General features: G+C 35.6%; 1 protein-coding gene and 1 long non-coding RNA gene across 4 annotated transcripts in view; one reads left to right on the forward strand and one right to left on the reverse strand.

The window, feature by feature from the left end:
- LOC134790798 (protein muscleblind-like) overlaps nt 1-17,375 on the forward strand; it is a 402,804-nt gene that overhangs the window by 82,945 nt on the left and 302,484 nt on the right. The gene's annotated exons all lie outside the window — the stretch shown is intronic.
- The window catches only part of LOC134790818 (uncharacterized), a 91,988-nt gene that overhangs the window by 71,825 nt on the left and 2,788 nt on the right, over nt 1-17,375 (reverse strand). The window contains exon 3 of one of the 2 annotated variants that reach the window (XR_010144222.1): nt 14,683-14,916. The exons of the other annotated variant lie outside the window; for it this stretch is intronic. This is a non-coding gene — a long non-coding RNA (uncharacterized LOC134790818). Of the gene's footprint in view, nt 1-14,682; nt 14,917-17,375 lie in introns of those variants that run through there. 2 annotated transcript variants of the gene reach the window in all.

Below are 17,375 nucleotides of genomic sequence, written 5' to 3' on the forward strand. Positions count from 1 at the left end.
AAAGAAACTTACAACTATACACGAATTCGTCGTCATGGAACTCATTATTTAATGACTATCCCATACAAAATGTTATCCTCAATTAAAGGGTTACCTACTTACAGGATTGTTCTCGATAAAAAGTATTCAGGATTTCAGTCTAGTTCTTAAAAATATATATTTATTTTTTAAGTAAGATAATTTTCAGTAGTTACTCACGCATTTAATTAATGAGTTAAGACTTTTTCATAATTTTTCCTCGTATTTTTCAAATATAATTTGGGTTTACGGCTTCCAATAAGTATTCTAAAGTTTTATATTTGCGACACATCAGATATATTTGGCGCTACTCGCCGTGAATAAGTTAGCCCATTGTAGTTACCGAAGCTTAGAGAACCACAACCCAAGAGGCAGCGAGAACGAGCATGTCCGATCCACGCTGTAAAGTGCAGTCGTTAATTAATCTAACGACTTGACGCCATTAATGCCTACTAAATGGCTGAATGGTCGTTTGTTTACACCGGCGCGATGTGGGAATTCAAGGCTCCGAGTTTATGTCAAGTATTTTACTGTTATGGATGTTAGAATGAAATTTAACTAGCGGTTACTATTCTGTTATTTTTATACCTAGTGTTAATGGTCAATTAAGTCGAGTTTTTACGCACAAACGATGACCTGGTACACGTTGAATATGGCGTCCCGGCAAATTTTATTTAGAGGACTGTTATATTTTTGGTCTGAGCAAATTTTCAACAATTTACGATATGGTGCAATCAGTCCAGCTGTGTCAACTTCTGGGGGCTTATTCGACATGCCACTTTTGACGTCGCATGTTGAACTTCCGTTGAATCGAATCATTACTTATCAAAATTTGACATTAGCAATCTACAGTTAGGTGACAACCAAACCAAACCATTATAAACCTTAAAGTAATAATAAAACAAAGTTGTTTTTTGTTAAATTATTGGTTGTACCAAATGAACTTCCGCACTTGATGAACTTCAAATGAACTTCAACAGTTGAATTTCAATTGACGCGAAATCCGACAGTTGTACATGTCGAATTTGGCCCCTGTTCTAACTTTGCAGGAACGCTTTTATTATATCTTTAAATAAAAAAGAAACAGATCTTCTTATAATTTTAGATTTCAGATGATATGATTTAGTATACCGTTTTTGTTTTGGGTAGTGACATTTATTTAATTACAAACACAAACGGGTCTACCTCGATATAATTTTATTGTTATTACCTTAAATTCCGACGTTTCAGCTGAGTTGCACCAGCTTTGGTCACGGAAACATACTTTTTAGTGACATTGTCTCTAAAATGTTGCATTCGTATTGTCTAAGTGCAACAAAATGGCAAGGTCCACGTGTTTACGTATTCAGAGACTCCGACGCTTGATGATCCAACTCGAGCCAAGTCCTTTGTCTCGGCGAAAGCGGATTGGCTCCGTGCGGCATATGGCTCTCTATCAGACGTCGAGTGCTTTATTGGAGTGGCCTGCCGAATTTACACTCGGCGGTACAACTCGAGGCAAAATATACGTAGGCACACATATTTGAATTATTAACGATCAATATAGTTTAGGTTTGGATAAATGGTGATATATCTCCTGTACAGCAAACAGTGTGCAAATATTAGATCGATTTTTTATTTTTGTGGCTTATTTAACCATGGTAATTGTCTCTTTGTTAATTATTTTAGTTATATATAGGCAAAGAAAAAATGGTCGTTAAGTATTTTAACAAAAACGATAAAGTTACCGCCAATGAACAATATATGTATTAAGTACCCGTCTACCCCCGGCCAAGTATCATGCTTTCTGCCGGATGGCAGGATCTCCAATACTATTGAAATTATTTAGGGCTTAGAGCCGTACTATTAGTAAGTATAGCCTGTCCGATTTCTAAGATCAACTTCGCCATACATTTACTATGGCGTACTGATCTTAAGTAGCAAAACGGACAGATTATACGTAATAATACTGTAAGTATGTTTATCAGATATTAGTTAAAATTTAAAGGCATTACCAGTTGGTAACAAGTTTATTTTGTTATTTGCAAATAAGTTTTAAATTGTATTTTATTGCGGGAAAAATAATTTTACCTATGTGTGGGTGGGTAGGTGTGGTGGGGCGACATTTCAGGGTAACTATCGTAAGAGATGCAGGTTGACGTTCTATCTGGGAAGTAACAATATATTAATTAGTATATTAGTTTATAAATTCGATGATACAATTTTTAAGATTCGAATTCGAAAATAAACGTTGTTTTTTTGCGATTTAATCCTTGTAACATGTTTCGTTAAAACTTATTTCTGGGATAAAAAAACTCTTACTAACAGTCCAAGACTTCGACATGTCGCCCGAATAGAAACTTGCTTATTTATGTCTTGGGCTGCTTTGAGAGAAACTAATAGCAAAGTTAACGAGCTAACATATCAGGAGGCCAATATATTTTGTTTGCATAAAGGCTCCTGCAACCACAGAGTTCCGCAACTTTGCCACAGTATAAATACAAGAATCAGTATTTTCACCGTATACCAACACCGTAGTTTATACACCATGTTTATTATCTCCGTTAATTTGAGTACATTCCTAAACGTTAAATAAGTTTGATTTGACAAATCATAATTGCATTTGTCAGTTTTGATGTATAGGAGGATAATATTTGTTTATCTAACACAGGCTTATTCTAATTGAATGAATTCGATCTGGATTAAATATGGATCTGATCGAATTTATATCCTCATTAAAATTAGAATACGCTTGACGGCCTTTCCAAATAAGTAGGAACACCTGTCTTAAATTAATTATTGATGTAGTCTAAGATACCGCAACAACTTTCTGCAGCTATGAGTTTAGACAATCTAACTAAACATATATTTTTTTAAATTTATTGGTAGGTAATATATAGCCGCTATTACCTAGTTCCTATTTTTTTATTAGATATATGGATAATTAATATAATGAATGAATTTGTATGTAAATATTTTAGCAGAAAATCAGTAAAAATCTAAGAATATGCAGTTATAATTCATAATTTCGGCGGATATCAGACATCATGCCTTATTGTATATTAATAACTATTGTATATTATGTATATGTATTGACGTAAGGGTATGGTAAATTTTCTAAAATATAAAGAAACGATATACAGGATAAAATGGTTAACTATACATTGTCATTGACTATGGATCGCTAATATACTACTCGGGTATACGGCTTATATTGCGGGCCGGTAGCCGGGAGCGCGTAACGAAAACATTTTTCATAAAGCCTGTACACAAACCTACTTGATATGTAATTTATGGAGACAGCTCTACGGCCGCTGCTCCTTGAATGTTGATTAGATGAAGAAAAGTCCCAATCAAAAGACGAACCGCTTATTTTTCAGATTTTACGCAGGAAATTTTTACCTTGTTGCGACTACAATTTCTTTTCACATACACATTCAAAACGGTACGCAGATTTAAAGGTTTTACTAGTTAGACGAGTAAATTTATTGAAAGTTTATTTGTAATATTATTTATTTTTGTTATGTCTTATATATGTTAATGATTCGTTATGCACAGAAAGCTTGTTATTGAATCAGATTACATGAAATTAATTATGCCATGCTTTAACTCGATTTGAATATTAATTTGTATGAATTGTAAATAGCAAATAGTTAATACGTGTGTACACATGATATGTATTGTTAGTAACGCGTCAGTCCACTCGAGGGCTCTAGTGGGGATTAACCGGCCGCACACCCGAATAACTCGGAAGGCAAGATGTATATTAACTCCTATTTATACTATGTACATAATTGGTATTTGCATGACTAGTTAGCCTGAGCAAGTGAGCATGAGCATGATAATCTGATCATTGCTTATTATCGTGATAAGGACCACATTGCAGCTTAAACAAACGAAACTCTGATCAGTTTAAAAGGATAATGAAGGCATAAGTTATTGTATTATAGGTACTTTAGTAAATATTTTTTCATGATTATTGAGTTGTAGACATAATTATGTGAATATATAACATTATCTACTTAAATTTATAACGAGCAGCAAAATAAAGCAACAAAAGTGAAATAAAAACATACTTATAAGTATGTCAGGTATTGAAGCGATTAATGAAAATAAATAACTTTAAATAAAAATACAATACAAAAAGGCCACCATTCGATTTCCTGCATTATAGTATGATTATTAGATTTATTTGTATACGTAGATAAATAAAGTTCCGTAACAAAGATAGTTCCTCAATTTCAATGTACATTTATTTAAAATAGTGGAAAAAATATCCTTTCACTATGTTACAGGCCGTGCATGAGGATCAACTTTTTCATTACAAAATCAGTCTAAACGTGTAAGCACACGTGTAAATCCAGATTAACTTACGTAAAAGTGGGCTTTAGTGATCAAAAGGACCGCATTCACGAAACTATGTCGCTGATGAATACAACCAATTAAGAGGCGGTGCGGGTGACGCACTCCACAAAAATTAGCTAGCGCCGACGTGATCCGAATCCTAACTACGCAAACATAATTAAACAGAGTTATTTACTAAGCTGAGTAGGGTTCCGTGATGTTAAAAAAGTTGGAGAACCCTTTGACAGTTCCGCTGAGCAGCGCAAGAAAACAGAGATTGTCGGTGCCGACAATGGGACCAATTTCAATTCATAGTTTATATTATTTATTTTATTTTATTTATTCAAACAAAATATATACAGTCTGGCAGTATAAACCAAATCACTGTACAATTTAGAGTTAACTTATACGCTACGGTACACAACACTTTACAAAAACAGTTTTATAAAATACCACTACCATCCATCGCCTCTAATAGGAAAACCCATGTTAAATTTTGTATCAAATTTAACTTTGTTGTGAACGTACAAATAAAATATTTAAGGTACATTTAATAATTAGTAAGTTTAACTTTAATAACACTTTTTGAAAATTTTAATTAAATGTTAGACAAACGGGGCATCAAAAGGGCCAACAAAATTGTGTATGGTAAACAGTAAACTCTGTAAACGGGTATGGAAAAGTCAAACAACCACCGTGAACATTGTTTGCGTTATCGTATATATCGGCAACAAATAAGCCACTCGGTTATTCCGAACCATTTCAGAAGTTCTACTGCCCGATTCGAACTTTAGGATACGTCAAACATTACGGCTAGATACGATATGAATTGGATATGTCAGTGTCAAATGTGACGTTTCTTCAAACAATAACGTCACTTTTGACACTGACATATCCAATCCATATCGTATCTAGCCTTAATATTTGACGTATCTTAAAGTTCGAATCGGGCCGCTAATCCAAACAAGTGTTTTCAATCTTGTATTCCGACAAAGACCGGCCGGATCAAGGTGAAAAGAATCAAAAGGCGCATTGTGATCTGAAGGGACTTTATAAATAAGTATTTGGTGATTCTGGCTTAACTTCATTCAGTTGATGTCGCCCGAATAAGTAATGTTAATTAGTTACATTTGTTTGGAGTTTCTAAAGCGCGCGGTTGTTTTATGCGATAAACGCAGCGTTAAACGCGATACATTTTGCCGCACACCCATTCAACATCAGGTAATACATTGTTTTAAGCGGTAAACGTAATAGCGATAAGCGCATTGTCATTTTTCCTACACATTTTTTCTTTACATTCCGTTGATCGCATGCGTTCAACGTTGCATTTATCGCATTAAACAACCGCGCGCTTAAGCAAAACGTTTTTTATCTGCTCAAATTTATATTTAGTGACCACTGAAATTATATTCCATGTAAAAAGTTTTATTTCATATGTATTAAACAAAACAATAAAAATTCTGACTCATTATTTAATTAAGCTCAGTTTTTTTTTTTAAATAAAAGCAATTAAAGAAAACGCACTGATATTTTTTGCAGATAATTGATGTCGCGAATAAACTTGTGATAATAAACTTCCGGTCATTCGTTCATTATAAGCCGCAGTCAGAGCGGGCGATGCAAACCATATTTTGTAGGAGTTTAATTGTAACGGCGAACAAGTCGCGGTCGTTGCCGGAACCAACATAGTTCTAATACAGGTAGCTCGCGACACACGGCCCAGTACTGCTGCGAGCAAATCAAACTGCGGTACCCGCGAATACCATTTAGTTCGTGACGTATTTAAATAGGGAATATTACGCAAAACTCTGCGTCGCAAGCGCAATCACAGGGCCTACCGCGAAACACGAAAATCGAATGTTCGGTTTTGCCTCTCTATCTCTTTTGCCTATTCGATCGATAGAGAGGCAAATAACGAAATTTCGATTTTCGCGTTTCGCGGTAGGCCACCTGTAAACAAACCGCCTTGATGCATCAATGCCATAGTGAAAACGTGTCAAAAAACTGTTTCAGGCCTAGTATGTATAAGTTACTCTATGGTTTACTAAACAAACTAGTGCTGCTCTCTGGCGGCAGAACATTGCAGTAATACTCCCTATTGGTTTAAGTTTTCTGCACCTACTTTTTTGCAGTAGGTAGGTATTGGGTAGGTATTGTAGGTGTTTTTAAGTTTGTTAAAAAAATACCAAGAGGTGTGCCTCTTGCCTAAAGAATAGTTATCTTATTTAGGTACAAAATCGCGTTTATTTTGTTTTGTTTTGGAAATATTCTGTAAAACTGAGTGCGCCTCCTTTTTCTGAAAGGTCTGGATTGCCCTTTTTGGACCACCACTATTAAGTAAAAAAATGGCAACTTTTTTTTAAACGTCCGGTGCTCATGTGCTAATAGTCGCAGCGCCGATCGCGGAATGACGGGGGGGGGGGGGGGGCGGAACAAAATGGCGAAGCAAACTATGTTGCCATCAGTGAAAAATATCGCTTCATTTGCGGTAAATTCTATGCATCCGATCTTAGGTCACATCCGGTCTTAGGCGACCCTACCTTAATGAATTTGAGTGTCGACCGCGGCACTCTTATAGCTCGAGCTTAATGTCGGGACGGAATCTCACAGGTATCTATGCAGCACATTCCGTTGTATAGTTTAGGAAATTATTCACAACATTGAATTAAACTTTAGGATTTAGCATATTGTGAGTGTAACTTACTAATGTACCTATTTTATGCAACAAAATAACATTAAATTGAATTGATTTTAAAGGCGATGTTTTACAACGGTACCTATTGGCAAAATAAACAGTGGTTAAAATTGAAATAAGTTGAATTATTTTATCTTTACGTACAGCTTCGTAACTGCATGGAAACACTGTGAATGGAATTCATCCATTAAGTAGCGATGTAGGGAGGTAGGTACCTACACAGAGCTGCAAAAGTTCACACCCACTTTATGGGTATACACTTTTGCAGCTTTCATCGAGGCTTAACCCAAGGCTTAAAATGTGAACATTTCACTTGCAATAAAATGTTGAGACACTTATCCGACACAATAAATACCTATCCGAGAATTTTATGCCGGCCAAGGGGCTTATTCTGAGTGTAACTACAGGTATGAATTTGATCCGGATTCGTTAGAGATATATATTTTTTTAGGGTTCCGTACCTCAAAAGGAAAAAACGGAACCCTTATAAGATCACTCGTGCGTCTGTCTGTCTGTCTGTCCGTCCGTCTATCACAGCCCATTTTCCCCAAAAGTACTGGACCAATTAAGTTGAAATATGGTACCTACACATATGTAAATTCGTGACCCAAAGACGGACATCTTACGTAAACAAATGAATTTTAAACATGGAGGCCACGGTAAATGAGCAAATTAAAAAATAATGTTTTTTAAACTATATTATCGTACACCCATTTAACATCATATGTTTCATATCAAATGGAAGAGCTCATTTTGAGAATCTCAAATACATATTTTTTGTAATTTTAAAATAATTAGGTTAGAAGTTATTTATGACAACAGCCAAAAAATGGCCATTCCCCCCCAAACTTTTGGGTCTAAAAATTTGAAAAAAATATACAAAATAGTTAATTACCTATAGATAACAGGAAAACCTATCAGAAATATGCAGTCAAGCGTGAGTCGGACTAATTACTTATTTTTTGATCCGACCTCTACGGGTTTTTTAAAGGCAATTCACTAGCGTTTCACATATAAAAATACATTGTTAAAAATTGGGTAATGTACGGAACCCTTGGAACGCGAGGCCGACTCGCACTTGGCCGGTTTTTTATTAGGTAAGTACACAGTTAAAATAGGTAATTACGTAAATATATTTAAAGCTTATTATACAATCAAGTTCCAAATTTAGATAATCCATGATATGACTAATCATTGACTTATATCTAAGGACTGGCCATTGATAGGTCAATGGGACTAATAGATAGACCATCTTTATGAACCTCTGTAAAATGTTTTCGTAGCTGCTACAGTGGAAGCTCCACAGCGTAGCGTAGCACGCACGGCATGACACGGCGTAGCTCTGTAGTCATTTACATCTGCCATCATCATGCACTACGCGTTCATTCTACGAAAGTTTCGTCCTCCTTATTGCCATTTCATATTTGGGTCACACAGTTGGGTCACACACTTGATAACAACGTGTGTCCGTTTAAAAAATGGTTTTATCACACAGGTTAATGTATAAAGAGTATCTACCCCTTTATGCGGATAAAAGGATGTAGAAACTTCAATGGTATAAGTAAGTATATTGAAATCGAACTAGTAGAGTTAGAGCAACTAACAACTTTCAAAACAACCCTGTGATACTGATAATATCGGTTAAAAAAAAGTTACTTAACTTATTTCTTTCAACGAGATTAACATTTTGTCGGCATTTTGACGAATAACCCATAGTCAGCTCCACTAAATCTTCAGCAAAGTAACAATAACGGGAAGATAGCGACGGGCGCATGAAGCTGGAAGCCAAACTAATTAACAAGGAAATTAGTTATTGTTGCTAGAAACCTGGCGAAGCCTAAGAGCGTTTTCACATTGTCCGATCCGATATCGGATGTAGGATCCTACATCTGCGTTAGTCAGGCCGCGGGGGCGCGCCCGGGCGCCGTCTTTAGCGGTCACACACACTACAACAAGCGTTATGCCCACACGTACGCACACAAACAAATATTATCGGTCCGACAGCTGACGGAGGGCTTCGACATGGCTAAATTTATCGGAAGCACCTTTCCGATATCGGACGTCGGAAGGCGCCTATGACAAAAACAGCTGCAGGAGAGTGCCAATGGCATAACGATAGTTTTTTAGTAATAATGATTTATTAAATGCATAAGCAAATACAGAGAAACACATATACATATCTTATGGGAATGTAAATCAGTTAGGATGTTTAAATTTAAAATGAAAATGTTTCTATTATACAAAATTAAGTTGAAGTTAACAGGATAAGCAATAAGATGTACTTAAGTTAACAATTAATTAGGCAATTAGCTAAGTCTACCCATCTATGTTTTAAGGGAGTTCCCTCTGCCAACAAACTGACCTGCAGTTTGGCAGAAGAAAAATATCTGTAAAATAGGGTTTATTTCATCTGAATAAATGTTTTTTTTTCATACATTTTATTTCCTTCCGACATCCGATATCGGATCGGACAATGTGTCAAACGCTCTCAAAGGTTACAGTGGGCTGTGGAGTACCGCGTGTGTTGACGTGGGCGATGTCACTGGCAATCTCCAGTCCTGTCAATCTTACAATCCTGCACCAAACTAACTGTCTCTGTGTAGCCCAATGGTTGACTGGTAGAGAATGCCTCAAGGCGTTAAGTCCGCCATTTGTACTCTTTTTGTGTAAATTTGTGCAATTTAATTGAAATAAATAAATAGTTAGCTTTATTTTTCTCTTTATTTTTAATTATAATTAGTCACGTTAGAAACTATAGCAAATAAGTCTTGTTGATAGTTGAGCGTTTTCCAAAAAAAGTGTACATTTCATTCATGTCTTCAAAATATTGACTTCTTGGGTTCATTTTACTCAGAATCATTTGTACATTCACGCCGTATACATGAAAAAATGTGTCCAAAGATTTCCTTTTCAGATCGTCACATTCTTGTATGAATTTTTTTTTATTTGTATGTACAGTCAACGGTAAAAATATGGGTGTACAAATCATTTCAAAAATATGTCCCATAACTCTTATGTCAGTGAATTAAGAACTATGGGACATATTTTTGAGTAAGTTGTCTACACCCATATTTTTACCGTTGACTGTACGTGACTCACTGAAAAAAAAAATTTTCTTACAAAAGTTTGGGCCACCGTTTTTGCATGTATGAGGCGTGAATGTACTAATGATTCTGAGTAAAATGAGCCAAAGAAGTCAATATTTTTAAGACGAATGAAATGTACACTTTTTTTGGAAAACGCTCAGTTACCAAACAACATACCTAGTTATAAATTGAATACAATATACATTTTCAAGAAATATTTCGTTTTAGCTTAATGCGACTCGGAACTAAGAGCGACGCCATTCATAAATAAGTGTTGTTTAACTGTATTTAATTTCACTTCTTATCGCGTAGTAAATAAACGGATGCCTAGAATAAATGATTTCTGTGCATATAATTTAAACGTGATTTTATCATCATATTTAACCTCTAGCCGCCCATACGTCAAACCTTGCCAAGCAAAATGAAATTTTATTTTGTCAACACAAAGTTCAAATTAGAATGGAACAGGAGACCTTTTTATAGGTCTCTGGGCGGCTAGAGGTTAAATCAGTCCAGGTGCACAATTTAATTACACAAAACTGATTGCAATAATTGAATTACAGTTCCAATAAATTCTACTGTCATAATCAAACACTAGTAATAACACAAACACAGCATGATTAACCTAGTCCACCAGTAAATGGAAACGATTTGCGCCGGAGACCATTTTCAAAACTAATATTTGACCGGTATTGTTAGTGAATCGGACATCAACCACTAATTACGTTTGGTTGATTATTGTACAGAGGTAAAGGTTAATGTTCTAATGTTTATTGTTCGTATATTATTGTACATTCACACATTATAATAAAGGAATGATTTAGTAGTGCATACCGCATATATAAAATTATATATTGATGTTTTTTTTTGGAAAGTTTAGTTTGAATTTATTTAAGATCGCAATAACAAAACGTATAAATTATTATTAAAATTAAGTATACATAACACTTACCCACCTATCTATCTTAGGTCCCCCAGATCTGTCCCCCGCGGAAGGTTGCCCATGAGGCTGGCTACATTCCGACGCTGAATAGCTATGCCTATTCTTTGGCCTAGGAATGTGCCAGCCAATCAGCCTTTTTTTAGGCTCTCAAGAATATTATGAGCGTCACGACTCCACGGTCTCTACCGCGAACGCCGCAAATATGTGGTTGTTTGTAAGACCAGCATATTTGCGGCGTTTTAGGGTTTCAGCCGCTGTCGCTGCCCCACCGGCCCTTAGAGATTGATGTGACGGAAAATTTTTGACTTCCTTGATTACTACTGTATTATGTATATGGTCCTTTCACGTACATTATATCAAACAAAATACGTCCACTGCTGGGAACATGCGTCCTTTAGGGATTTCCACCACGACTTTCAAATGCGCTGCGCTAATCCAATGGTTTTCGGCCATTTTTACCACTTCCTTTGCCCACCTTTTTGGCGGTTTTGCCGCACTGTGCCTCCCAGTACGTGGCACAAAAAACTTAGTTCAGTAATTAAACTAATATTTTTTTTCTACAACCGTTAATCCTAACATAAGCCTTTATACACTGTGGAAATTATCAGCCTGTGTTAATGCAGTGAACCATGGTGTTTATCGTCGGATGAAACAACTCATAATATCCCAGCGGATAAAACGATTCCCCATAATATTTCGCTAGATAATGGAGCAGCTGCTCACCTGGAAACATCCCAATATCCCGATATATTTTGCGGCGAACGTTAATATTTTCATCCCGGCTGCATCGCGGTCAGTGCATCCAATTAACGCAGGCGCGGTGGGGAATCGCGTCGCTTGTAAAAATACTCTGTTTGGGCACAGAATAACAAGTCTGTACAGAAGACCCGTTGCATGTAACACGGGATACCTGATGTCAAAACAAAAATACTAGCTCGTCGTGTACGTAAAGACTAAGAATACTTAATCAGCACTTAAGAATGAATAATAAATTAATACAACAAACTTAAAAACACAAAGATATATAATAAATACGTATTGCGACAATCTTTCACAAATCGCCTGCAAATACAGTGAAACCTGGTTAAGTGGAACCTGGATAAGTGAGAAACCTCTATAGCTGGGACTCATGGTGCGGTCCCGACACTTTAGCACTGAATTACCTCTGTTAGTGAGATAAAACGAACCTCTATAACTGGGATTAGTTGTTGTGATTTTATAGTCAGATTTACCTCTATAATTGAGACAGAGAGTGTATTTTACCTCTTTTACTGAGACTATATTTATAAGATTACATTTTCCTAATTGTTTTTTTTTAGAATTTTATAGTAATTGACCTCTGTATCTGAGATAAAGTCAGTCTATGACCTCTCTAACTTGGACTTTATTGATCAATTTCCGTATTCTTACTAACTCTTAGTCCATCCACAAATTCCGCATTTGCTTAATTGTGTCTAAACGACTTCTAGTTTCATTTAGTTACTTTATGTAATACTTAGTTAAAACTATCGAAACGAAAGCTGAAATCTTGATAAGTAACACGAATAAACACATCTTCATTTAATAATTTTCAAAGAGGCAATGAAGTTCGTATCAAATTTAATTGAAAAAATCTATCATTTGAAAACAGAATCATTCAAAATAAATTTAAAGAAATAATTAATAGACTTAAGAAATATTTAGGGACAAGAATTATTTTACCTTATTTATTTTTATAGATAGTTACAAAATACCTTATTAACCACCTCTATAACTGAAATATCCTCTATTCTCACCTCTATTAATGGGACCCTCTGTAAATGAGACAGAAATTTATTTGTACCTGGCTAACTGAGAGCCTGGGTAAGTGGAATACCTCTTTAAGTGAGACAAATCTGCTCGTCCCTTGAAGTCTCACTTATCCAGTTTTCACTGTATACAACTAGATGTTACTCAAGACTTCGTTTGCGTGGATTTTTATGTTGGTTGTTGTAATTCTACATGAACTTTGCGCAGCTAAAAAAGCAGTCAAAAACACGTGTGCCACAATGTCTTCATCAAAAGTTTCAATTACCTACCTCAATCGATCGAAAAACATATTTGTTCTCGATACAAAGTGTCTAGGCCTAGACGGAGATGGCGGGAAGCCCAGCGGGTTTGTCTAAATAAATATAATTGTGTCGTATTCAACCTTCTGTATTTAATATTTTGCGATTTTCCGTATGAGAACGTATCGCGGGCCAAATGCCCTCGCCTCCGTAATCATGACAAAGCCTGATGCCGTTAATTATGAATATTATGATAGAAACTGTTGGAATAAAATAGCGAGTGTCTTTAAAGGAAAACATTCGTTGTAGACGGAAAACTTAACCTGAATACGGTTAATAAGCCTCAGGTGTAACGTGTGCATTGTTGGTTTTTTAAAGCCATTAAAAGTCGTTAATACAATTTCTTTAGAATGCATTGTCTCACGACTTTATTTGAAATTGGTTATAATCACATAATAGATTCAGAAAGGTCACCGTCAATCACACTTAATACAGGCCGAACCGTACCGTCTACGTCAACACGATAAGTGGGCGTCCCTTCTATAGCACAACAACAACAACACTATAATCCGAATCATTCCGATACAACCCTTTCTACACAATTAAAGTAGGTACGGATTATTCTTTTTTATTTATTCAAACAAACACAAGTATAAGTTTACAGCTACCTATGCCAAGACACTTATACTTCAGTAGGTACATAAACATGTATACAAGTAGGTATACACTTTTCGAACTTTTATTTTATAAATTGTTATGAATAATAATCATCTTCCTAGCCTTTTCCCGGCTTATTTACCACTGCTGATTAAATGAGCTTTTAGGTATCGGTAACTTAATCCCAATAAAAACTTGCCACACTCCGTAAAGTGGCACGTCTTACCCATTCCTCTATTTAATTATTATTATATTCCATCGAAATTGAAATAGCACATCAAACTAAAAAAAGAACCGGAAAAGTGAAACGTTCAGTGCAGCCCAAACGGCAGGCAACAAGAACAATTAAAAACACCCAGAGCCATTTTTCAAGCAGGGTCGTTCCATAACTCATGTAAATTCGTAATTGTCACGACAATACTCGACAATTTACGTTCGATTGGCGAGTACGGTGACGTCACGCGCGGTTCGTGCTTGTCATGCTCCTGAGTGATAGCTTTAATATAGTCGCGTTGATTATCCAGCGGGGCGGAAACGCCAAACGGTAATCTAGATTTAATACCAGGGCTCATCGCGCGCTGTCCTTGTGTGCGCCCAGCGCCCACTGTCTGAGTTACATCGAATTAGGGCCCCGTATGTTGATGGATTCGTCACAGTTTTCGTTATTCTATTAATGTTATCCCTTTGTAGTTGTAGTGAATTGCTTCGTATTTTATTATCACATTTATATTTTTTTTTACATAATGTTTACTTTTAAGTCAATGGAAACAAAGTCATAAGTATAGTGCGGGGATATCTTATTATCTCGCTAAATTTCTAGCGCTGGTACTGGTACAACTAACTTTGAACTAAAAACTAAAAATTGTGTTGGTACACGAATAATTCAATTTGTATTTAAAACATATTAAATTCCAAATTAACAACACTTGCCTCAATTAATTACAATTACACAACGATGTTTACAAGCAGCTCTTTCAGTAATTAATAAACAAGTTGTTTTCGTGACAGGTAATTTGTTCCACTTTAATACGGCCTAATTTATACACTTGTCCAATTATTAAAGTAAATAAAGTCTGCGCACATTTCATTTTTAACGTTACCTCGCAGTCGGAGGTCAATTATTTCTCCATCGGCTTCAGTGTGTGGTCACCCTAACATGCCGCGCTGCTGAAATTTACCATATGAATCACATTTAAAAAGTGATTTAAATCCATTATCGGGCAGTGAAAACGTTGTGTTGGACATAATAAAGCTAGGAATTGCATTCTAATGAATGATTTCAGTCCTCCTGTAGGATTACAACTTAATCCTCTTGAAAAAGGGCAAGCGGGCGCAGGGGAACTCTTCTGTAATGAAATTCTTACGTCACCATTGGACGAAAGAGAATGGGCCCGAGGTATTACCGACTCATCTAATTTGCTTTTTAAATTGAGATTATTTTTGTGGAATTAACCTAAGGGAATTAATGATGCCATGGCTTTTGCTATCGTCTGTGCTACATTAGGGGTCCTTAAGGGAAATTTGTAAATTGCGAACAAAATACCTACGTTTATTGTAATACAATTTAGTAGGGGGAATCAACTTTATCTAGTCACTCGTTTCTATGGTAACGGTCTCCTGGGTCACTATTAAAACCCTGGTTCTATGGTACAGTCGCAGCAGCAGAAGTTGCTAAGCGGGCGAGGTGTTCAAAATGATCTTGACGCGACTGTATTGTTAAGAGAACAAGAGCGGGTCAAAGGTAATTTTGAACACCTCGCCCGCTCAGCAACTTCTGCTGCTGACTGTATGTAAAATATTAGCCATTATCCTGGAAAGAGTAGTTATTATGCCCTTTCCATAATGGAGCATCTACGTTATCTACGCTACTATTGTCTCCTGGCTGACGGGTGGGAATAAGAACAAAAAAGTATAGGTAATAGATACTAATGGCAAATCGTATATGTTTTCATATTATAACCGAGGACAATCAAATTTTTGTTTTTAACATCAAAATTACAATATGGAAACAAATTTTACTATAGGTAACCCTTTCTAACCATAACCTTTATTTTTGTAATAATATTTAAATATTTTTGAATTTCCTCGGACATGAGAAACATGTTGCCGATAAAACATCTATACTCTGTATCTTTAGATATTTAAATAAAAGTAAATAAAATCTACCCTCAAATGGCTCCTTAAGCCAGTTGTGGGTAGATGAAAACATTACATGATCAAAATAATGTAGGTTAAAGTCAGGTCGTTCAGTGACTGATCCAGGCGGTTTTGTATTTGGTTGGTTAACCAATACTCGTAAATGTTATAACTACCCGAAAATGTACAAATTGTTTGTTTAATTTTTTTTTCTCAAAAATGGACGGCAAAGTCGACTTTGCCGTTTAAAAAATAGGTCGCGAAGCGCGTATTTTATGGTCAGTCAAAAATTAAAAAGTTAAAAACATTGCAGTCTCGATTTTGGGACTGCAATGTTGCATACAAATTCCATTATTTGTCGAGTTCCAAACTTTTTAAAAGTTGAAATGGCCATATCAAACGAAGGCACAGGCCCATTAAACAGCCAAACAGATGATTAGTACCGCGACTATTTAGCTGTCTCAAATAGGTTGGCGTATTTTCGGCAGAAAAATACATTTCTATTTTTTTATTAAAATAATAAAAAGGCGGCAAAGCAAATTTTTTCAATTGTTTCTACTTTTTTCTGTGAAAATATATACGTAAGAACGTTGCTTTTGTAAAATATTTCTATGATATTTATATTTCTTGCACCATTTTTGAGAAAAGCACTATATATGACTCGGCTGGAAGGCTACTTGCTGGCTTCGGATTCAATTAAACGGACTCCCAAGGTCGTCCGTTTAAAACGAATCCTCAGCCTGCAAGTAGCTACTTCCGAGCCTCGACAATAATGTACTATTAAATACCTAAAGATACAGAGTATAGTTAAGGTTAGTGAGCTAGTTTGTCCGTAAAGTCCGTAAACCAATCTTCAATACGGCTGGACATAAGGACAATGTTACATAATACTGTGGATTCTTAGCATTGGCGTCTTTGTTGCCCACACCATACAATGAAATTACTTGAAACCGTAAAAGGAACGCCTCGGTACTAGCTCTCTATAGTAAAAGCTTTAGAGGTCGAATAATAAAAAGAACACAATATCACTGTAGTGGCCGGGGACGCACATTAATATACATTTAGCCATTACAAGGGAGGGACACATTTTCAACGCAAATTGAACTGGAGAATATTTTAACATATCGTTGCGATTTTATTCACTAAGAGATTGTTCTGTCTAATTTCCTTCAATGTAATATAAATTACTTTAATAAAACCGAAATAAGTATATTTACTTTATTGAATTTCAAATAAATAAAATATTTTCAAAACTAACTTTTTTAAATAAACCGTCAAAATAAATGTTTAAAGAGGTCAAAAGATTGGTTAAAGCCCCAAGAACTTGAATACAATTTTTGATATATGCACCTAACCTATTTAAATAAAAAAATGCTTTCAAAACTTTTCATTACTTTTAATATTCTTCAATACTTAAACAAACTTCGTCGACGCGTTGATAATTTAGGAAAATTATCAACGCGAATGACAGCTATTTCAGTCGTAGCCAT

The sequence above is a fragment of the Cydia splendana genome, chromosome 5 (assembly GCF_910591565.1).
Source record: "Cydia splendana chromosome 5, ilCydSple1.2, whole genome shotgun sequence".
Lineage (NCBI taxonomy): Eukaryota > Metazoa > Arthropoda > Insecta > Lepidoptera > Tortricidae > Cydia > Cydia splendana.